Here is a 23,451-nt window from a genome sequence, read left to right on the forward strand (position 1 = left end):
ACTCTAGATCTCTTTATGACAAATGGGATGCTGTTATAGATCTTAAACTCTTTGAAACCTACTAAAGTAGTAGTAAGGATTTATTATTGACAATGGTTCTGAGTGACAATGATTCAATTACAATAATTCTTTGAAGAACTCATTTATTTTTCAGAGGCAACGTCTCCTCCCTTACCTAAAATTCCTGGCATCATTTCCAGCTTCTTTTCTCTTAATAGAAAGCTGTTCCAGAACACTGCCTCCATATTGTAGGTATTTTGAATAATGTCTTCTGAAAGAATGAATGAAAATTATGTTTGGCTTTGGTTACTAGAGAAGTTAACATAAGCTACTTAGATTACTATTATAAAAATGTTATTCAAATGTTTTTATTTATGTAAGTCTATACTGAGAGCTTGATCATGAATGGCTTTTGTTCTTCAAGTTCTTCTTGACCTCATAATCCTTTGGTTTAAATTCTTAAGGGAAAATAAAAGCACATTAAATAAATCACGCTCTGTATACAAATAATTTTTCATTTTTTGCATAATGAAAGACTAGGCTTCCTGTTATGCACTGCTTGCTTCTTTCACTGAAACATTTCTTCACATCCAAAAAAATATAAAGCCTTGAATCTGGAAGGTCTAAAATCTGACAATGTGTTAAAATACATCCACTGGACTAACTTAAAATAGGATGTACGAATTACTACTTATTCTTTCAACTAGGTTGTAAAAGAATTGCAAAGGGTAAAACCCACCCTGCATCTTTTGCTGGTCTATGTATAATTGCCTATTTGGTTTCTACTTTAAATAAATAAATAAATAAATACTAAGAATAAGAGAAGTCCCAGAAAGTACCAGAGAAATCCACTCTCTACTGAAAAGACAGCAAAGAATTTCAAATTTTGAAGAATACTCTGCCACCACAGTAGCAAAACCTGACTCAGGAAAAGGAATCTAGCATAGTACCATGGAATTGCAAATGTAGCTCACCCTACCACAGTGTGGCTCATTTCATCCTCTAGAGTTTAACCAAGTGTCCTGGTTTCAGTTAGGACAGAGTTAATTTTCCTCCTAGTAGCTGGCAGGGTGCTATGTTTTGGATTAGAATGAGAAGAGCGCTGATAACATGCTGATGTTTTAATTGTTGTAGAGCAGTGCTTACACCAAGCCAAGGACTTTTCAGCCTCTCTCTGTCCTGCTAGCGAGCAGGCTAGGGATGCAGCAGAAGCTGGGAGGGGACAGACCCAGGACAGCTGACCCAAACTGGCCAAAGGGGTATTCCATACCATCTGACGTCATGCTGAACAATATATAGGGGTGGCTAGCCGGGGTGGAGGGGGGGCCGGCTGCTCGGGGATAGGCTGGGCATCGGTCAACGGGTGGTGAGCAATTGCATTGTGCATCACTTATTTCGTACACATTATTAGTAGTAATACTATTATTATTATTATTATTGTTGTTATTCTTTTCCCTGTCTTAATAAACTGTCTTTATCTCAACTCACAGGCTTCACTTTCCCGTTTCTCTCCCCCATCCCGGAGAGGGAGGGGGGAGGGTGAGCGAACGGCTGTGTGGTGTTTGACTGCCAGCCGGGCTAAACCACAACACCAAGTTACCAAGTAAAGTAAACAAGTTGCTGTTATTGATGAAGTTAATAGCGCTGGTGTTACTAGTTAATCAGTAGAGAACCCTGTTTTCAGCTAACCTAGTGTTCATTCTCACAGATGATTATACTCAGGAGTACTATGGTCTGCAGTCATCAACTGGTGGTAATTATGGAAGAAATATTTTAGATGAAAGAGAGATGGAGATTAAGCGGATTGAGTAAGGTCACTGAAGTGATTTGGGAATTACACTACCCAATTCCCATCTCATCTCCAAAACATACTCATCTGCATAGTGTATTCTTCCTTTGAAGACACAAGCCACAAATATTACTGTGAAACTTTTCTTTTACTATGGGAGTGTGGTGGTGTACTGCTACCCTCTGCTGGAACAGACGTGGACCAAGCAATTTCTCCACTTCCCCCATGTTTGTTTCAAAAGAACACTATGAATTGCATCATATTTTCTTGTCAGGTATATGAAAAAATAAAGCATGTGAATGTTAATTTAATACCATACTTTTTAAAAAAAAATAAAATGGGAGTTTTCTTGTCTGTCATAAATTTTATTATAAAACTAATAGAATTGTCAAAGGAGAATTTTCCTGGAGTGAGATTAGAGAGTTTTGGTGTTATTGGTTGCAGAGTGGTGGACATCTGGGAATTCCTTGGTTGCTTCAAATTTTTCAAGTATTGTGAGGGCACTTCATCAAGCTTCAAATTATGACTTTTTTCAACACATCTAAACCCCACCAAAGAGCAGCTAATAGCAGAAAGAGACACTAGGCCAGCAACTGTTCTTTCTTTACATTAGCCAAGTTCTACTTGGTATTACTCACACAATACAACAGAATTTTCTGCTTTGTTACAGTTGAATCAAAGTATTTTGAGTTATAAAAGCAAACAAATGAAATGAAAAAAAAAAATGGACAGTGATAAATCATTTAAAAAAAATCAAGAGATCAAGAATTTTGCCTATATGCTTGTTCTAAAGAGGAACAATAAGTTCCATGCTTACAAATGTAAATAATCAAACTGTGTGCCTCCATTTCTGCTTTCCCTGTTTGATGGTTTAAATGGGACTGCTTTCAGGGAAATTATGCTCGTTCCTTTCTGACTACCAGGCTCCTCCAAAATTTTTAAACCCAATACCAATGGACTGAAAATATCCAGTCCCCTCTGAAAACTTGGGTTTATTTTTCCATCATCACTAACGCACAGAATGAGTTCATTTTCTATGAGTAAAAAAAAAAAAAAAAAAAAAAAAAAAGGAGCTATTAAGACGGAATTCTGACCATATGGGAGTTACAAGAAGGTCCCAGAGCAGGAATATTCTATCATGTTAATTGATTACTGCAATATGTTGCACATGAAGAGAAGGAAGGAAAAAGAACGTTATGAAGATGTTCCAGCAGGTCTCGTCTTTGAGTAATGGAGATCACTGAGGATTTATGGCCCAAGAATTTACTGCTTTTATTCACATTTGGCTCTGATTTAAGGATCTGATCCAGACTCTCCAAGCAAATGGTAGACAAAACCTTGACTGTACTTGAGAGAGTTTCTTTACAAAATGAAGTTAACTATTACAAACAATACTTGGTTTATCCAGGAAAATCAGGTCTTTGCATCTAGCTGTCTGCAGCTGTTGCATAGCACTGATTTAAATGATACCCTGATATGCACTGTGACAGTTTCATGATCAAAGCCCAAATAAGACCACCAAAGTTTTCTTAATGACAATATCTGATAACTTGGATTTGTATTAGATAAGCAAAAATAGAGGACATTAGCATGGGTGATCACCTACTCATAATGTATCATTCACATTTATTCCTAATCCAGACAGTGTCCATTGTTATTTCTTTTCAAAAAATAAAAATAAATAAAAACCTTCATTCTCTGTATTTGATCTTTAGCTGTACACATCCAAAAATATCAAAACGAAAATAACTATAGCGTAAGCAAAGGCAGAACATAATAGTTTGGGCAAGAAGTTGTAGCACAAGGTGAAAGATGGGTTAAAGTTGAAGCTTGGTATTTCATCATCTTCTCTAATAATTTGGAATTTAAAGTCAGTTCAAATTACTATCACGAGACAGTTTTCAATAAAATCAGGGTGACTGGACTTATGAGCCATCTGTGCCATATAATGAAGCTTAACTGAATTGCTGTGGTCAAAGTACTGAATTAAAGGGAGTCAGGAAGGGGACAAGCAAGGAGAGAAGTATAGCCTCTAAAACCTCTATAAATCTAGCCTCCCTCCTTCCTGCTGCCATCATTAGATTCCTACTCTGCCGCTGAATAATCTCAGGTAGGGCTTTAGCATTTGACAAATGAAGGCAATTTGAGGATTTTATACTTGTGGATACATTGTAGGACTTACTGTGTGACTTAAAAGCATTTTTCTTGTAAATCAAATATTACCTTGGAAAATAACAATACTGGGAAATGAAACCAGTGAGGTGCCACTCAAGACTACAGTTCTGCTTTAATCATGTTGCTCTCTGAGAATTTAAAGCTTTTAATCATGCTAGGCTGCCACGTTTTGGGTTAAAATTCATGGGAATTTACAGATATTATTTTGGCCACTGGAAAGATCACTTACTAATACAACAGGGACCCTATTGAAGTCATGGAAATTTTTTGCATTATTATTTTTTGAATGGAATACAATGACTGCCATATTCAGAACTACCTGAATCTATGCACGACAAAGTTAATGAAAAATAGGTTTAATTTACAATGATTTTGACTCTTTTGTTCTTCTGAATTTTGTTTGTGTGCTATGCATTCACAACTGATTCAGAATAAAAACAGCATACTTTGAATGCTGGGTATCTTCATAGTAACAGCCTGTGTCAATTTTTGAATTCATATTCTAACTTTGAATTAATAACTATATAAATGAATTCTTACATCTATGTTTGAGTCTCTTTGGGTTAGGATCAGAGGGAAGGCCAACAAGGCAAGCATCCTGGTGGGGGTCTGTTATAGACCGCCGAACCAGGATGAGGAGATAGATGAGGAGTTCTACAGGCAGCTGGCAGAAGCCGCGAAATCGTCAGCGCTTGTTCTTGTGGGGGACTTCAACTTCCTAGACATATCCTGGAAGCACAACACAGCCCAGAGAAAGCAGTCTAAGAGGTTTCTGGAGAGCGTGGAAGATAGCTTCCTGATGCAGCTGGTTAGAGAGCCTACCAGGGGAGGTGCCCTGCTAGACCTTCTGTTCACAAACAATGACGGACTGGTGGGAGATGTGGTGGTCGAGAGCTGTCTTGGGCAGAGTGACCACGAAATGGTTCAGTTCTCTATTCTTGGCGAAGTCAGGAAGGGGACCAGTAAAACCGCTGTCTTGGACTTCCGGAGGGCTGACTTTGAGCTGCTCAGGACGCTGGTTGGCCGAGTCCCTTGGGAGGAGGTTCTGAAGGGCAGAGGAGTCCAGGAAGGCTGGGCACTCTTCAAGAAGGAAATCTTAATGGCTCAGGAGCGGTCTGTCCCCACGTGCCCAAAGACGAGCCGGCGCGGAACTAGACCGGCCTGGCTGAACAGAGAGTTGTGGCTCGAGCTTAGGAGAAAAAGGAGGGTTTATAATCTTTGGAAAAGAGGGCGGGCTACTCAAGAGGACTATAAGGATGTTGCGAGGCTGTGCAGGGATAAAATTAGAAAGGCCAAAGCTCATCTGGAGCTCAATCTGGCTACTGCCATTAAAGATAAAAAAAGTTTTTACAAATACATCAACACAAAAAGGAGGACTAAGGAGAATCTCCATCCTTTACTGGATGTGGGGGGAAACTTAGTTACAAAAGATGAGGAAAAGGCTGAGGTACTCATGCCTTCTTTGCCTCAGTCTTTAGTGGCAAGACCAGTTGTTCTCTGGATACCCGGTACCCTGAGCTGGTGGAAGGGGATGGGGAGCAGGATGTGGCCCTCACTATCCACAAGGAAATGGTTGGCGACCTGCTACAGCACTTGGATGTACGCAAGTCGATGGGGCCGGATGGGATCCACCCGAGGGTACTGAGAGAACTGGCGGAGGAGCTGGCCAAGCCGCTTTCCATCATTTATTGGCAGTCCTGGCTATCAGGAGAGGTCCCAGTCGACTGGCTGCTAGCAAATGTGACGCCCATCTACAAGAAGGGCCGGAGGGTAGACCCGGGGAACTATAGCCCTGTTAGTTTGACCTCAGTGCCAGGGAAGCTCATGGAGCAGATTATCTTGAATGTCATCACGCGGCACTTACAGGGCAACCAGGCGATCAGGCCCAGTCAGCATGGGTTTATGAAAGGCAGGTCCTGCTTGACGAACCTGATCTCCTTCTATGACCAAGTGACGCGCCTGGTGGATGAGGGGAAGGCTGTGGATGTGATCTACCTTGACTTCAGTAAGGCTTTTGACACCGTTTCCCACAACATTCTCCTCAAGAAACTGGCTGCTCTTGGCTTGGACTGGCGTACGCTTCGTTGGGTTAAAAACTGGCTGGATGGCCGGGCCCAAAGAGTTGTGGTGAATGGAGTCAAATCCAGTTGGAGGCCGGTTACTAGTGGAGTCCCCCAGGGCTCAGTGCTGGGGACGGTCCTCTTTAATATCTTTATCAATGACCTGGACGAGGGGATCGAGTGCACCCTCAGTAAGTTTGCAGATGACACCAAGTTAGGTGCGTGTGTCGATCTGCTCGAGGGAAAGAAGGCTCTGCAGGAGGATCTGGATAGGCTGGACCGATGGGCTGAGGCCAACTGTATGAAGTTTAACAAGGCCAAGTGCCGGGTCCTGCACCTGGGGCGCAACAACCCCAAGCAGCGCTACAGGCTGGGAGATGAGTGGTTGGAAAGCTGCCTGGCCAAGAAGGACCTGGGAGTACTGGTTGAGAGTCAGCTGAATATGAGCCAGCAGTGTGCTCAGGTGGCCAAGAAGGCCAACAGCATCCTGGCTTGTATAAGAAGCAGCGTGGCCAGCAGGTCTAGGGAGGTGATTGTCCCCCTGTACTCGGCTCTGGTAAGGCTGCACCTCGAGTACTGTGTTCAGTTTTGGGCCCCTCGCTACAAGAAGGACATGGAGGTGCTCGAGAGAGTCCAGAGAAGGGCAACGAAGCTGGTGTGGGGTCTGGAGAACAAGTCTTACGAGGAGCGGCTGAGGGAACTGGGGTTGTTTAGCCTGGAGAAGAGGAGGCTCAGGGGAGACCTCATCGCTCTCTATAGGTACCTTAAAGGAGGCTGTAGGGAGGTGGGGGTTGGTCTATTCTCCCACGTGCCTGGTGGCAGGACGAGGGGGAATGGGCTAAAGTTGTGCCAGGGGAGGTTTAGGTTGGATATTAGGAAGAACTTCTTTACTGAAAGGGTTGTTAGGCATTGGAATGGGCTGCCCAGGGAAGTGGTTGAGTCACCATCCCTGGAGGTCTTTAAGAGACGTTTAGATGTAGTCCTTAGTGATATGGTTTAGTGGAGGTCTTGTTAGTGTTAGGACAGAGGTTGGACTAGATGATCTTGGAGGTCTCTTCCAACCTAGACGATTCTGTGATTCTGTGATTCTGTGATTCTGTGATTCTGTGATTCTGTGATTCTGTAATTCTGTTTCTTTCAGTATCTGATCAAGACCAGTGTGGTCTTATGATAGGACACAGAACAACGTTTAACTACTTAGAGTTTCGTTCAACAAGTCTATTCTTTTTCTTTCAGATGAATTATCAGATAAACACCTATGAGATAGTGGTCCAAAATATAAATCATGAGAAACTAGTCTTTTTTTGTTTTTCTACTAGGTTTAAGGACAAACCTAAGGCTGGCAACACACATCAAGGATAATTTCTGTCTCCCTTCCCTTCTATGCATGTATGCAGTTATATAGCATTCAGAAGGTTCAGAAACCTATAAAGGCAGATAATATATATAGAAAAACATTATAGGTACTGTTGTGGTTTAGCCCGGCTGGCAGTCAAACACCACAATGCCGTTCTCTCACCCTCCCCCCTCCCTCTCCGGGATGGGGGAGAGAAATGGGAAAGTGAAGTCTGTGAGTTGAGATAAAGACAGTTTATTAAGACAGGGAAAAGAATAACAACAACAATAATAATAATAATAGTATTAATAGTAATAATGTGTACGAAATAAGTGATGCACAATGCAATTGCTCACCACCCTTTGACCGATGCCCAGCCTATCCCCGAGCAGCTGCCCCCCCCTCCACCCCGGCTAGCCACCCCTATATATTGTTCAGCATGACGTGAGATGGTATGGAATACCCCTTTGGCCAGTTTGGGTCAGCTGTCCTGGGTCTGTCCCCTCCCAGCTCCTGCTGCTTCCCTAGCCTGCTCGCTAGCAGGACAGAGCGAGAAGCTGAAAAGTCCTTGGCTTGGTGTAAGCACTGCTCTACAACAATTAAAACATCAGCATGTTATCAGCGCTCTTCTCATTCTAATCCAAAACATAGCACCCTGCCAGCTACTAGGAGGAAAATTAACTCTGTCCTAACTGAAACCAGGACAAGGTACGAAGCCAAACAAGCTTCAAAAATTGTATCTACTAGTTGCTGGTGCAAATAAACACTGAGAAGATGTGCTTTAATTTTATGATCATGTATGTCTGATTTTATGGAATACATTGCATGAAATTCTAAGCTTTTGCATATTCTTTCAGCAGTAATATTCCTCCTGTTGACAAATCTTTTAAACACCTTATGCAAACATCACTTTATGCAAATTAGATTTTCAGAGGTGCCATGTGAGAACACACGCATAGATCCAAATCCACAAGAATGCCAGGGATAAATGCACGTTGCCAAGTCATGGGCAGATCAGAACAGTTTTTTAAAAATCAGTCTTTCTAGAATGTAGATTCATTTCTTTATAACATCACTTTCCAGACAGATTTATTTCTGAGTATCATGTTTTGAGTTCATCCTAGTTTGTATTTCTGAATCCAACACTGTCAGATAGGTGTTTGAAAAGCCATCTTATTTCCCAGACACTTAAACTAACCTATTCATGGATATGCATGGCTTGTAAAGCTACTTCCATATACCAGTCTTAATGAGATTTTGCTCTCCAGCCTTCTAGTTATGGGCAAAACAATCCGATTTTGTGAATCCAGTGTGTATGCTTTTAATCTGAGATATACTTGAGCATTTCTGTCTCTCACTTTTGCATCTGAGAAATAATTTGTATTTTTTACAGAAAAACAAAAACTTAATAATAAAAATACTTTAACATTACTTAATTTTCTGAACCTCGTGTGGTTTCACTTGTGAGTGAGCATAAACATCTTACTAAAGTTCCAGTCAAGCAAACAGAGCTTTCCAGAAAAAAAATACCTAAACGTTAACAGCAGATGCATCCAAAACATACCCCAATTAATATGGAGCAGAGGATATATAAGCTGTTTCTGGTGCCAGCACAATGCCAAACAATACAGCACATTTTATTTTTCTCTCAAGGTGTTGAAATTGTTAAATTAACCAAATTCAATTAGTTAAGTAAAGTATAAAGGACTATATGACCATAATTGTAGTTGCTTAACCTTTAACTGTTATCAATTTTTAGCACTATAAAGTTGCTTATATATAGCCTAAGAGCTCATCTTCAGACTCCCTAGGTGCGTGTTATAGATGTGCTTACACAACTGCAAGTGCTTCAGCAACTACAGTCAGCTGACACACATCTTGTCAGCTGACACATATTATAAGACCTTTGGCAAGCTTCACTCTTATTCCATTTGTAAACCAGAGCAAATAGTCTTGAATCAACACTGGGATCATTTAACACATTTTACTTTGTGTTTACAAGAGGTGAGGAATGTGCTTAGTGTTGCAGTCAGTGGAAGTTTATCAAAGAACTGTCATTTACAGTGAACAACATATGAGCACCAGACTAGATGACTTCCAGAGGTTCCTCCCATCCTATTTTTTTTTCTGGGATTCTGTGAATTATGTGATTTAATGACTGAATTGCATTAAAGATTTGCAAATAGTGAACTCTAACATCTAAAGAAAGTAACCAGAAAAGCTCAGGTGGAATAACCACTGTGTTGATGTAATGATGCCTCTCACATGTAGGAACTCTTATTTGAAAGGAAAGGGATTTCATTTACTAATGAATATTAGTATACATAATATTGAATTACTAATTAATAAGGTGCCCACACCAAAGTATTATAAGAAAATATCTGTAGCCCAGGCTCGCTAACCAGTTATGTCTTTGAACTGCACGTAGCTTTTAGTGCTGCAAAAGAAAGACTTAAAACTTACCTGAAGTGAAAATAGATTGTTGAAGAAGGTGTGGGAATGGAAATATTACAAAATTCACTGGTATGGTAGAGGCTATAGGGAGGTACGTTATAGCCCCAAGCTTTATAGCTTTAAAGCTCCTGATTTGTTATTGGAAAATTTATATTTTATAATAACATGCTTTTTCCTCCCAGACTGTTGGCCTCATCCAGTTCTGAGCAAAAGCTTGACCTTTCCTGAACTATGACAGGCTAACCAAAAGTTGGATTTTCTAGTTATAGAAAGAGTAGTAAGCCAAAAGACAAACCAGGAAACCAAATGATTCAGAGGATTTAGTCTCAGACCTGTAATACTTGCTTGTCTCACATTTATTCAGAATTACAAATACACATATTTTACAAAGTTAAGCCAAAATAAAATGGTTTCAATTTTGATTTAAAAGAGTCTAAAACTTCAGATTCACATGGAGAAAACTCACAGTGTGAGTTACAAATTTAATTCATTTTTTTTCAAAGAAAACTCTCCATCCAGGAAAAGAAAATCAATTTTTGTTGAGTGTGTAGTAAGCAGGCAGGTCAATTTACAGTAGAGGTGTTGTTCTAAAGAATTTAAGAGCACTGTATTGTCCAGGGTTGTTTGTTTGTTTGTGCATATATATATATATATGAATATATATATATACATGTGTGTATATATATAATATAGTAGCTATATAATATATACAACAAATATATATTTAGTTTATAAAATAATGCAAGTTTTTAAATAATGTAAATGATGTTCTCATCTAATTTCTGATGTGAGTCTGTCAAAAACATGTACTATGCCAAAAAAGAAGCTTTTTTTTTTTTCCTTTTTTCTTATGTGTGTTTTGTTTTTATTTTATTTTATTTTATTTTATTTTATTTAGCTCAGTTTAACTTCCATTAAGGTGGCACTGAAGTGCCCATTTGATGATCTGGTTCTTTATAGGCAGGTAATGAAGAGGATGGATCTTAGGTGACAGGACATACCAGACAGAGATCATAGAATCATAGAATCATTAAGGCTGGAACAGATCTCCAAGGTCATCTGGTCCAAACATCCCCCTACCACCAGTATCACCCACTAAACCATGTCCCTAAGCACCACGCCCAACCTTTCCTTAAACACCACCAAGAACAGTGACTCCACCACCTCTGTTGGCAACCTGTTCCAATGCAAAACCACTCTTTCTGAGAATAAATTTTTCCTAATTTATGATGAGGCAAATGGGAATGGTCAGAATTGAATATACACAAAGTGAACAGCCTCTGGGAATAGAAAAATGGCTTTTTTGATCCATGGTTTGCTTAATTAATAAAGGAAGAAACAACTCACTGGCATCACACCAAAAGTGACTTACCTTCTCACTTCGTTATAGCCTTATGTGGGATGAGTAAGAATTGCCTTCATTCCCAACAGATCTTTATATTTTACCTAAATACATACTGTGATGGGTGGGTGGATTTTACATAAGTGTTCCCCTGACCAAATGCAAATGGAACTTGAGCAGTAATGACAGAAGATGGAACCAGGAGCGTTAACTTAACAGCATTAAATTTGTTACAAGGTCACAATCCCAGTTACAAATCAAACTACTAATGTCAAAGGGAATAAGAAGCTTGAGAACTTTAATGTCAACATATCTAATTTCATTTTATGAGCCTTTCAAGACACAACAGTGCATATCCAGACAAAAAGTAGTAATTTTAAGTCAGTCTAAGAAATATTATAGGCCAATAATTTTGAGGTTAATATTACCTATTCTGTATTTTTCATCCAAGTATTGGGTTTCAAATAAGCTAAACTTCTTTTAGTGCTTGTATGGTCTTTTCCTTCCAGATTCAGTCTGCAAAAAGTGGAAACAACTGGTTTAGGCCAATCTCATGCTGTATGTATTCTAAGAAGAACCAGAGTACTAGAAATCTCCCAAGAAAATCCTTAGTACTTCTCCTTTAGTTTTTTACTGTTTTCAGGCTGGATCATTTTATCTCATATAACAAAACTCCAGACATTTGTGCAACTGTTCAAAGTTTACTTTGTCCACATCTTGGGGCTTCTTATCACTATCACTTAGCTGAATGTATATTCAAGTAGGATTATGCTCTTGTCCTGAATCAGAAACCCATAGCTTATGATTGGGACAGCCTGAGAAACTGCACATCACTATCAAACTCCTTTCTCCTCTGGTATGAATCTAGAGAGCAGGTGCAGTGTTACTTTGCATTTAAGTTAAAAAAGAAAATAATCCATTTTAAATATTGTGTATTCACTGGACAACAGTGATTTTCAGTGTCATTCCTATCCAAATGCTATTCGTTCTCTACATTATGGAGGAAATACTCTTTGAATGTGTATATATATATATATGTATCCATTGTCTCGGGTTTAATCAGGACTCCAATTCTCAGGCTCATTTTCTGTGATGAGGCATCAACCAAGTCGCCACAAAGATAGCAACAGTACAAATCACTGAGTATATCAATACTTTTTATTCCATGCAGCTTGCACAGGCTAGGCCTGCTTAGTACCTGAATTACAGCTATGGTCCTCAGTAGCTACATATACATCAGCGAATGAAAGAAATAAAACCCAATCCTGTCATTTCACATTGTCTTTTTGAATCTTGCGATATTGGCGGCATGTTAAAATTTTGCTTCCTAAATTTGGAGTAGAAACATAGAGTGAGTACTAAATTGCATTTTGAAACTGCTGATTTCATATTGCTCACTTATAAGCCTGGTTCGGAGCATGCAAATAGATCTTTTGAAAATGTTGAGAAAAATTATGTGTTACACTGTACATATGCTTTAACACTGTGCTTTATGGAAGTGCTAAGAATTTTTTTCTTGACCATTTTTTTAATGACTATTCCACCATTTCCTATGCACACACTTCCTTTTACTGACACACCTATGTGGTTAATTTGGCATTTCACTCCCATCTTTGATGAGTTGGCTGTGTTTTGCTTTAATCTTTCATATTCTAAGCCAATTTAGTCTTTGGTGATTACCTTCATCATTCTGCCTCTACTATAGTTCAGTATACAAACTGATTAACGTGTACAATAAACTAGATAAGAACTGCATCCTTTTAATCTCAAATTGTTATCACTTCAGACCACAAACATGTAATTGAAGGATCAAAGGCTGACTTTTTATCATAAATACAACTCAAAAACAAAGAAAACTTGAATGATTTTCAGGTAAATAAAATCAGGCTAAATCAGTGTAAATCTATAACCATTTCTCTCACATAATACAGTGTATTACAGTTTATTTTGTACTTTTCATTGTTAGGTCTACAAATAGAAAGATCTCAAGGTGTTAACCAGCTGAACAGGTAAGAGTCAAGTTTTACCTTTTTTCAAATTATTTTATTTTTCTACTTTTTAAAATATACGATTATAATAAAATTATAAGATTATAATTTAATTATTAGATCTTGTTTCCAATTTCTATAATCTTCTTTACTCTGATATTGCTCATTCTATGCTATGTGTTTTTTCTTCTTTCAGAAAATTATTGAATTACTAATTCCTTTTAGTTATTTCTAATGTGTTTAATACTTGTTGTTTTTCATGCTTTAGCTAAAAAGCAAATTTATCAATAAAATATTAGTTAACTAACCAAAAGAAAAATAATAGGAAAAAAATCCTAGATTTATGTGAATTTAAATATTGGGAAACAATAAAATTCATGGGATAGATCAACAGTATAAATATCCAAAATGTGTTTTCCAGAGTTTTAAAAAACACTTTCTACATTCTCTCTCCTTCACCTAAACATGCACAAATGCATGCAATGAGGTAACGCACACAACTTTAGTATAGACTTCCTGTGATCACAAGAATTTTGTCAACATAATTTAATCAATAACTGAAATGGAATAGTGGACACCCAAACTGGAGTTAAATTATACTTTTTCTTTCTATTAAAAATATATTTATGTATAAGTTTAATTACTGTTTACAAGGGCTGAAAAGCTAAAAGATAAATGACAGCTAGTTAAATATTTATTTGACTATCACTTAGTAAATACATAAATCTTTTCTTCTTTTCTTAGATATTCAGCTCTTTTTAACTGAATAACAAGGAGTAGGTAAGTTACAATGATAAATGATTCTTTCCAGTTGCATATTCTATTTATAATCTTTTCATTCATTAGAGTTTTTAATTTGTTTTGGGTTTGTTGGTTTTCATGCTCACATGTATTTTTAAAGAAATAATTTATTACTGTTCATATTTCTTTCTTTTCAAAATTATAATCCAATTACTTTCTCAGTAAACAAGAATACCTCCTTTTTATGTGAAATGAACTACCAGCAAATGTGGTTTCTGATTAGACAAGCTAATTTTGAAGGGACAGATGGAATCAAGCAATGAACTGGATAAAAATAATAATGGAGCATACCTTGTTAGATAACAAATGGAACAGACTTTAGAGATGATTAATGCAGGAGATACTTAATGCTGAGATATATTGAAGAAGCTTTGTTTTGTTTATTTGTTGCTATAAATCACAGTTAATTTCCTTAGATAGCTTAATGCCACCTAGCTAAAAATGTGACATTTCTGTAAATGCATGCCATTGTAAGTTTTTTTGTTTTCTCCTACTTTGTCTGCAAATCCCAGCACCCATTCTAAGAGTTTGATAGGGAACTGATAACACTTTGTGGCCCAAATTCAGTCACTTAACTTTCATATGAGTCCCAAATGTGGCAGTATTATTACCCCAGACTCCCAATGAGTAATAACACTGAGGAGGGACACCCAGAAGCCACTGTGGTTGCACTGAGAAGCTCCACAACTGCTTCCATCAAACACTTAACATAAGAAAAACTCTCACTTCCATAGTCTGAAAGAAAATAAAATGAAGTGTTGCACAAAAGTCTGAAAAACAATACCACAATACAGAATCACAGATTGGTTGAGGTGGGAAGGGACCTGTGGAGGTCACCTGGTCTAAGGCTCTTGCTCCAGCAGGGCCACCTAGAATAGGTTGCCCAAGACCATGTCCAGATATCTTTTGAATGAATAAGTCCATTCCTTTCCACTTGTATTTTTGTTCCATGTATATAAAATCCTCCATGGATGGGGGTCAGCACCAATATTTTCTCTCAGACTACATGTATTTATGTACGTGCTTGAGCATACGCTTCTTTTCAGAGTTGCATGAGATAATAGTGTAACATGTCAATCTCAACTGCAGTCAAACAGGGGTGCAGAAATTTGTCTGCAGCCCTGTGATTTCAACATGCATAGGCACAGGAATCTGTGTCAAAGCACCTGATTTGAGGATTATGACTTCAGTTATTAACTGTTGCTAACAGCAGCACAGGACAAAATAAACTCTGGGAAAGTTTTGCCACTTCTATTGCTTAGGAATTGTACCCTGAATGTATATTAGATATGTTTTTGACTATAAAACTACCAAATTCTGCATATTTTTCCTATCTTTTTATATTTGTTTGTTTTACCAATTATATCTTCATAGCCTATATGCAAAGTGTGCAGCTGTGCATAACTTTACTTCCACTGCTCTGGGAAATCCACACCTAGCTATATTGCTAGAAACTAGTAAAGACAGAATAACTCTGTAGAATGGTTTCAAAATCAAGGTAATTCTGATTTGTGGTTCTTTTTTTTTTTTTTTTCTCTTCATAACATGATAAGGTCAGGTTTCTACATGTGTAACTGAGATTAGGAGAGAATAAAACACCAGTTCAGAAGCTATAAGCCAAGGAAATTTTCATATACTTATATAAATATCCAGTATGGGAAACTGGTCTAAAAACATTCAGGACAGATATTGCAGGAAAGCGTTTGGTAATTTCATCCTATATATAAGCATCATTTCCTAGCATGACTTTTTTTGCACTGGGTTTCTGAAAAAGTGAATTATGCACAGGTTACCAAGCTTCAATTTGCTAGGCTTGGCTTGGTTTCAAGTCTTAACACCAAAGCAACACTTTTTGGGGGGCTGTTGGAAAAATTGTATCAGAGCTAAATCAGGTGGTCTCTGGGATGTTTTTCTGTTGCTGGATATTGTCTGTTTGCTGGAAATAGTGAAGTTCTGTTTTTAAGATGTATAAGCAATGTTGTTTTTTAATAAAAACTTTCTGAAGTAGCAGACATTTGAGGGGAAAAATGCTTATTACTCTTATCCTTTTATGTCCTTGAAATGAGCATCTGTGTACATATTTCTAAAGAAGAAAGTTTATAGTAAAAGTGTCCCTGGCCCATATTAGTGACTTTCCCCCAGAGAAAACAATCTTGTAAAGTCAAATTTTGCTTAAATCCATAAGTCAAGGGTCAAAAATATCAGTTTTCATAAATTTAAAAGGTGTGCAATATATAATCAAAATGACATTTAAAAATCTTTTGTACAGATATCCATACTGTATATGTTCAGCTTTTTATTCAGAAGTGATGCAATTGGCAATTTAGTTAGGAAGGAAAGTTTGTAGTTACATATCCCTGTACAGTGTGTCTGATGTTATTTTTTGTTTTATCTGAAGCAAGAGAAATTGTATGTAAGACCTATTTGTCTTACCTTCAAGAAATAGAAATACATTTTTTTTTATCTTCACTTAGTAGTAGCTTATACTTCCTGGGCAATTTTCAAGACTGTTTTCAAAAAATAGAAAAATATTATGTGCAACTATTAAGAAATCAGTTTGACATAATTCTTTTTCAGTATATTGTATAATTTCATTTGGTATCAAACAGCAAAGCTTACTGCTGTGAAATATTCAGTTATAACACTATTTCTTCATCAGTTGCCAATGTACTGAAAGGTCACCAAAGCTAGAAGATGATACACAGTAGTGTAGGAACTGTATCGTCATGATGCATTTGATTCCTGTTGACTGGGAGCCGAGACGTATTTTGTTTAAACTCATGGCTATGAACTGTGTAGGAAAGGCTTCCTTTTCTCTGGAAATGTAAGGGCCTAAGTGGAGAATTTTATCATATGATTTGGGGAACAAATGGCACAAAGGAGTCAACACAGGATTTCAGGAGATGACCTAGGCACAATGGATGTTTAAGGATACGGTCCTCAGTGGTATCTATGGTCCCAATCCAATGTTTATTGTAATTTACTTCATCATCCTCTTTCTGTGTCTTTGTTGGAATCGTGCAGGAACTGTGACTCTTCCACTTTGTCTTGTGATCTGTGAATGTCTCAGCATCACGTGGGAAAACAACACTATAAAAAACTTTCAGCATTTCCACAGGGAGCATTATGTCCTCTTGGCACCATTTCAGGTTCTTTTTCTCTTCCATGGAACCAGGAAAAATGGAAATAAAGTTGCCCACATAGCCACCTTATTTTTTGGTAGCTGTGTCCTTCTTTACAATGAGTGACCTCTTTACAATGAGGAGAGTTGTTTTGGAGAGAGAGAATGCCATCTCAGTGTCCTCCTTTTAAATCCGTCCTATCATCCTGAGTCTGAGGAGCAGCTCTCCACAACTCAATTGCAATAGCATGATGGTGTGATCACTTATAAATATGAGTAAGCATGTTCCCCCACTAGAATATTATCCAATCCTAATTTAAGAGTCATCAGAAAAACAACTTTAAAGGCCAGTTGATTTTAAAGACATAAATAGAAACATAGCAAACAGCACCAGCCAACCATTCGACTTGAAGAAGGGAAGGGAATGATGGGTCCTTATCTCTTTCTGATAAATATTGTAAATACAATTGCTTTGTACACAAAACAGGGATATCACAGGACTGTAATCCCTGTGGAGGGCCTACATGCTATTATAGTATGTGGAATATCACAGAATCACAGAATGGTTGAGGTTGGAAGGGACCTTCAGAGATCATCTAGTCCAACCTCCCTGCCCAAGCAGGGTCACCTAGAGCATATTAAACAGGATCACATCCAGATGGGTTTTAAATATCTCCAAAGAAGGAGACTCCACAACCTCTCTGGACAGCCTGTTCCAGTGCTCTGTCACCCGAACCATAAATGTTCTTCCTCATATGGCTATGCAACTTCCTGTGGTGCAATTTATACCCATTACCCCTTGTGCTGTCACTGGCCACCACTGAGAATAGTTTGGCCCCATCCACTTTACATTTATTTATAAATAAAGTATTTATAGAGGTATTTATATAGGTTGATAAGATCCCCTCTCAGTCTCTTCTCTAGGTTAAACAGGCCCAACTCACTTAGTCTTTCCTCATAGGACAGATGCTCCCATCCCTTAATCATCTTCATGACTCTATGCTGGACCCTCTCTAGAACTTCTATGTCCCTCTTGTACTAGGGAGCCCAGAACTGAACACAATATTCCAGGTGTGGTCTCACCAGTGCTGAGTAGAGGGGGAGGATCACCTCTCTCAACCTGCTGTCCACACTCGATGCAGGCTAGGAACATAATTCTCCCGTGCTCTCAAAATTTGTATGAACCCAGTCCTTCCACATCTATTTGTGCTGTAAACTTCAGCTTTACACAACATTTCAATATGGAAAAACATCATTGCTATTTCACATTGTGAAATTTCTGATTGTTTTTATTACAAAAATGCTGCCTTTATTTTTAGCACATCAGTCATGTGGATGTTATTTTTTCTTGGTAACTGGTAACTTATTTCTAAGGACTACGTATACTAAAACTTTGTTATTGACTTCCAGACACTTCCTCTTATTCAATTCCCTTCAAAGATTATACTGTCAAATCCCTCTTATCTCTCATGTCTGTATCTGAAAATCATCTATAACTGCTTTCTCTCGCTTACTAAGGCAAATTGCACCTTAGTACTGATCCAGTCAAACTTCAGAGTTTCAACATCTGAAATCTCCATCTGTGCCTTTTTGTATCTTCCAGTCATCAAATCCACTGTTTCCAGGTTGCTGTTTCTAAAGTTAAAGTTAAGTTCAGGTTGGATGGAGCTTTGAGCAACTTGGCCTAGTGGGAGGTGTCCCTGCTCATGGCAGGGGGATTGGAACTAGATGATCTGTAAGGTCCTTTCCGATCCAAAGGATTCTATGATTCTATGATTTTATACTAATGTTAATTATGGCCATTCTCATTTTTCTAGTTTCCTCCTCTAGTACATCAGTTTCCCTTTTGTCATGGCTTCTGAATTAAACTTGCTAGAGGAGTACAAAATATACAGGATGATGCTGGGAGGTAAAGCCTAACCTGGAATATGAATCTTATATTACTTCAACACATGTCATGAGATAGAGTTTGTAATATGTGTGATGTCAAGATTTTTGGGTAGTGCTGAATAGCACCAACATTCTTTGCTTATGAACTGTTACCTAATTTTGTGCTATTTCTCATCACCTCTACTCTCAGTTTTCCAGTAAGGACCTCCCTTTGAGCTCTCGAGAGCTCCTTACTTACAAGAAAGATGCCTCCAAAATTGTTTCCTTTCTGGCCTCCTTACTTACTAGTGGACCTTTTATATATATATATTAGAGTCCTTCTGCATTTCAGATGTCCTTAAAACATCAGAGAACCACAGTACAAATGCAGCTACCATTGAGTGCTGCATATGTAGTAAATATGATTGTCTGAATCTCATCATGTCTGTCTGTTCCTGTTTGCTCTTTTGAGACTGAATAGTAACCTAGGCTTGGGGTAAGACAGGTTTCAGTCAAGATAGTTGTTGCATAATTCTGCACATTTATTTGTAAGTCATATTTCCATTTCTCACAGGAGTTGTTGCCTCGAAAAAGATTTTTGCCCTCTCATTTCTGAGAATCAGATTCTTAAAGCAGCTAGTACATGAGTCGTATGTGATACAATTTAGTAGTTGCAGTAATATTGCCTTTGATTTGAACACTGCTTTTGGCATAAGGTTATGGGTAGGCCAGGGATTCATGCTACCATAGAGAAAAAGATTTAGCGCCTAGGTTTTTTAAGTTTCAGCTGTCTGAGGACAATAGAAACAAAGTATATAGGAATATTGAGAGGCAAGGTTTGGAGCAGAGTGCTTGGACAGATTGAATATTCTCATGGAAACAGAAAGAGTGATGTTTTGTGGTTTTAGCCTGAATGAGTAGGAGAGAAAAGGGTGGAAAGACATCTGAGTACATGACACACAGTGATGGGAGAGTAAATACCATCCTGAGAAAGGAAAAGAGTGCCAGAGGGAGGCTGTAGCAGGAACCAGCTGTTATTTCAATCACTCGTTGAATCAAACGTCCACCAGCATAGGCACGTGATGGTGCTCAGGGACAAGGGAGGTCTCTGAGGAATGGCAGTGAATGACCTAGCCAGGCAACAGTGAAGATTTCAAGGCTCACCTGTATTTCATTAGCAAGTTGAGCAAAATCAACACACTTCCTGGAAAATAGTTCAGTATTGATGAATCAGCATTTTCCACAAGAAGACAAATATTCTGTTGACTATTTTGACCAGCTTTATTTTCAGCATCAAGGGATCTTGTGCTTCTCCTCTCTGTCATATCTACTCTGGTCCTTGATGCGGGAATTGTCATCTTTAGTTATATTTGCACATTGCCTGAAACAATAGCTGGAGGCCGTAGACTACAGCACAAATTGGCATAGAAATCAAAAGATACCTGATGTGTTTTCATTTCTATGCCTATCTAATTGATTGCCTAATCTAATTGATAGGCTGGACCGATGGGCTGAGGTCAACTGTATGAAGTTCAACGAGGCCAAGTGCCGGGTCCTGCACCTGGGGCGCAACAACCCCAAGCAGCGCTACAGGCTGGGAGATGAGTGGTTGGAAAGCTGCCTGGCCAAGAAGGACCTGGGAGTACTGGTTGAGAGTCAGCTGAATATGAGCCAGCAGTGTGCTCAGGTGGCCAAGAAGGCCAACAGCATCCTGGCTTGTATAAGAAGCAGTGTAGCCAGCAGGTCTAGGGAAGTGATTGTCCCCCTTTACTTGGCTCTGGTGAGGCTGCACCTTGAGTACTGTGTTCAGTTTTGGGCCCCTCGCTACAAGAAGAACGTCGAGGTGCTCGAGAGAGTCCAGAGAAGGGTGATGAGGCTGGTGAGGGGTCTGGAGAACAAGTCTTACGAGGAGCAGCTGAGGGAGCTGGGATTGTTCAGCCTGGAGAAGAGGAGGCTCAGGGGAGACCTCATCGCTCTCTACAGTTACCTTAAAGGAGGCTGTAGGGAGGTGGGGGTTGGTCTATTCTCCCACGTGCCTGGTGGCAGGACGAGGGGGAATGGGCTAAAGTTGCTCCAGGGGAGGTTTAGGTTGGATATTAGGAAGAACTTCTTTACTGAAAGGGTTGTTAGGCATTGGAATGGGCTGCCCAGGGAAGTGGTTGAGTCACCATCCCTGGAGGTCTTTAAGAGACGTTTAGATGTAGTCCTTAGTGATATGGTTTAGTGGAGGACTTGTTAGTGTTAGGTCAGAGGTTGGACTGGGTGATCTTGGAGGTCTCTTCCAGCCTAGACGATTCTGTGATTCTGTGATTCTGCCTTATGCTGCCATAGATTGATACTGTCACATCACAGATCAGCCCCAAATGAGTGAACCATATGCAACATTTCAGATTATTTTTGGCATTGCTGGCACGGAAATATACTGTAGCAAACCTCAGGTTACCATATGCAGATAGTTTGTACCCAAGCAAAGTGTAATCACAAGCAGTGATACTGCTTTCCTCTCTTTTATGGTGAAGCTGATTTAAATTTAAGTTTAGTTCACTCTTTAATTTATTTCTCATTTTAATTTCCTCTTTTCATATAGGGGAAATTATGATCCTATGAAGCTGACATTAAATGATCAAACAATATTGAACAACCTAATGAAAATCTTAAGCAAAAGTCGTTGTGAATTAGGTATTTGCTAAACTGACAACACAAGCCTTTGTAAACCTGATATTGTTCTTATGTAAACTCATGAATGGAGACTTTCTCAAATAAATTACTTAATAACTTCAGAGAGTCATTGGCTGTGTAAATATATCCCAGGGGCGCATACTAAGATTCCTGAATTTAAATGTTCAATAGAACTTCATATTTGTAACCTTTACTAACGAATTTTTCCTTATGAAATCATTATTACCATGAAAAAGTTAAATTTCGTATCTAATTTCTTGAATTAATGTGGTTTGAAGACCCTAAGGGTTTGAAAGTTCTGTCACTGGAATGCATCATTTACATAATTTTCATAGCCTCAACCCTTTGCTTTCAACTATGAATGCACATTGTGATTTTTTTACACTTTAAGGCAGCAACTTCTATATTTCTCTGCACAAAACAATTAACAGAAGTATAACAAGTAATAAACATCTTTAATCCTTAATATTACATCAGCAGCAAAGGGCCATATGTCATGCCTTCACAACAATGCTGCCGGTTGAATGATGCCTTTCTGGTTCCTCACTATGAGCATATTTGATTAGAAAAGGAAAAACAATAGAGTTATTTGAGGTCAGTGGAGCTTTCCATCATTTCCTGCTTGGTATACTTGCAAGCACACAGCAGCATGGACGGATTTTTAAGCAGACTAGACAGTATTTTCTGAACTCTGTATTATCATAGTTCAGCTATGATCCATGAATGGGTTGTTTTACTGATATATTTATTTTTGTTGTAAATGTAGCTTACTAAATGGGAATTTTATTCTTCTCATAAGCCCAGACTTTGGATACCAATGCAACACAAATTTCAACCAAAATATCTCTTGGTGTTAACTTTTACTCTGCCTACTTTTACTAATAATCATTTTTTTTACTGTAGGTCTTTGCAAACTCAGGGTCATAGATATATTGTAGGCATAAAACAAAGATGTACAACAGACCCAAACATGAAAACCATTATCAAAATAGTGACAAAGATAGGCCTAACATGTGAGTGCCTCGGAGTTAGCATAACAATCACAGTGGAAATGTAACTGTTCAGATAGTGTTTTGAACAGAAAAGCTGAACTTAGTTCCATGCAAAGGCAAAGTGTGTTTGACAACAACTGCTTCCACCAGTGGTTTGCTACAGACCACAAATCAATTTCACATTGTAGACACATCTACTGTTCCCCAGATTAACAATGTGCAATATATTTTTTTATTATTATTATTGTTCCTATCTGTGCACAGTGAAAAGACTAAAACGATGTAATCTGTTTTGTGGCAAGGTTTTCATTATGATTCAATGTGAGATTAAGATTCCATTTTTAATTATATAATTTGCATCCAGTTACTAGTAACTAAAAGCTGTTGCACCCGGGTAAGAGTCAATAATTCTACTGATTGCCTCTTCCTTGGCTGCAGTGAGAACTTACACACCTAATGCACCAATTACTTCTGTATTTTCAACATTTAAGGTGTAAACAGCTCAGTATGACCTTTTGAGGCTGATTTATTTGCCCATATGTTCATGACTAGTGTTACCTGAGAAGCCATAAGTTGACCAAAGCATCCTCATGGGATCAGCATAGATGCTGCAGGACATAGGGGAGTCCCATGGCTTTTAGAGTGGCCACCAAATGCAGGGCCCTATTGAAGCTCACATGGTGCTATGCAAGTAATTAAAGTAACTTAATTAAGCCCTTGTGTCTCAAGTGTTATGTTCTTATATAATAAAGAATTAACACCACCCTTTTACACCAGCCACTGAAAGCAGTTTATTCTACCACAATTCAAAACGGAGGCACAACCTCATAAACTTTTAACCAAGC

At 38.4% G+C, this 23,451-nt stretch overlaps 1 protein-coding gene across 1 annotated transcript in view; it reads left to right on the forward strand.

Moving 5' to 3' along the window:
* The first annotated feature begins 13,904 nt into the window (after positions 1-13,904).
* CELF2 (CUGBP Elav-like family member 2) overlaps positions 13,905-23,451 on the forward strand; it is a 455,245-nt gene continuing 445,698 nt past the window's right edge. Inside the window, exon 1 of the mRNA XM_040546975.1 lies at positions 13,905-13,924. The gene's annotated coding sequence lies outside the window, so the exon portion shown is untranslated. The remainder of the gene's footprint in view (positions 13,925-23,451) is intronic.

This window comes from Cygnus olor, chromosome 1 (genome assembly GCF_009769625.2).
Source record: "Cygnus olor isolate bCygOlo1 chromosome 1, bCygOlo1.pri.v2, whole genome shotgun sequence".
NCBI classification, from domain to species: domain Eukaryota; kingdom Metazoa; phylum Chordata; class Aves; order Anseriformes; family Anatidae; genus Cygnus; species Cygnus olor.